Raw genomic sequence first — 1,317 nt, 5'->3', positions numbered from 1 at the left:
TGTTTCTACGAATGAAAGGTTTAAAATTTCACTTGTTAAAGTTCTCTTTCAGGCAGGATGGGACACGATGTCATAGAATTTGTTGTTTAGCCCTAGTGTTTTAAGATGGACATTGTTCTCTTATATGTATGGATGTTAAGTGTACAAGTTGTTTTGTCTCCATTTAGTTCCTCTTCCTTGGCATAGCTTATGCAAGGTATTGACAAGTGCGTGTTCTGTTTTATTACAGTAGAGGGACTTGATCTCTCTTCTTCTTGTGTTGGTCTTGGCAAGGACTTTGTCATCTGTAAGTTTTGTATCTCCACATAGGAGTTATGCGCGTCCGTGGGCGGAAGCACTTTTTAGAGTTCCCTCTTTTGTTAGGATTCCGAGTGAGGGTTTGTTTTGGATCGTTCGACTTACCTCCACGATAGGAGGTGAAGTCATTGGTTTTGGTTTTGTCATTTTATAAATACTAGCTTGAGTTCTCTCATTACCATCACACGAAAACCACTCTACAAGCCAATCAACCCTTCACACCTTCTTCTTCTTCTTCTTCTTCTTCTTCTTTTTCCTTAAATCAATTTCAATATCATGGGTGTGATCAGTTATGATATGGAGGTTTCCTCCTCCATCCTTACTGCCAAGATGTTCAAGGCCTTTGTCCTTGATTCCGACAACCTCATCCCTTGCCACAAGCTATTAAGGGTGTCGAAATCATCCAAGGAGATGGTGGAGTTGGAACAGTCAAGGTCATTTCTTTTGGCGAAGGCAGCCAATTCAAGAGCGTCAAACACCAAGTTGATGGGCTTGACAAAGACAACTTTGTCTATTGTTATAGCATCATCAAAGGTGATGCTTTGATGGGTGTGCTTGAAAAGATCTCTTACGAGATCAAGATCGAAGCTTCTTCTGATGGAGGATCGGAATGCAAGAACAGTAGCAAATACCACACCAAAGGCGATGTTGGGATCACAGAGGACCAAATCAAGGGTGGCAAAGAAAAGGCCTTGGGAATGTTCAAGGCTGTTGACGCCTACCTCTTGGCAAATCCTGATGCCTACAACTAAATATAACTTAAAATCTGTGTACTAAAATATATGGTTTCATGGCTGTCTTTGTATTACTACTTATAGGTGTGGCTTTCAATTCTTTTTCTCGATGGTTGGCTTATATTGCCTTCGACTTTTTAGTAAGGGGAAAACACTCTACTGAGATTGTTATTATCCAATTATTTTTACTATTTTATATCATTGACGAGTTCATGTTGTACAATTTTAATTATAATACGAAACTCTCTTGGTAAACTAAGCGGATATTTGTGAATGATGAATTCAT

General features: G+C 39.3%; 1 pseudogene; it reads left to right on the top strand.

The window, feature by feature from the left end:
* Positions 1 to 573: 573 nt before the first annotated feature.
* Positions 574 to 1,054, top strand: LOC132270439 (major allergen Pru ar 1-like; annotated as a pseudogene).
* The last annotated feature ends 263 nt before the right edge of the window (positions 1,055 to 1,317 follow it).

The sequence above is a fragment of the Cornus florida genome, unplaced genomic scaffold, assembly GCF_030987335.1.
Source record: "Cornus florida cultivar Cherokee Brave unplaced genomic scaffold, ASM3098733v1 CherokeeBrave_3.0.0_Hap2_Chr01, whole genome shotgun sequence".
NCBI classification, from domain to species: domain Eukaryota; kingdom Viridiplantae; phylum Streptophyta; class Magnoliopsida; order Cornales; family Cornaceae; genus Cornus; species Cornus florida.
This window is presented reverse-complemented; position numbering and strand designations above follow the sequence as displayed.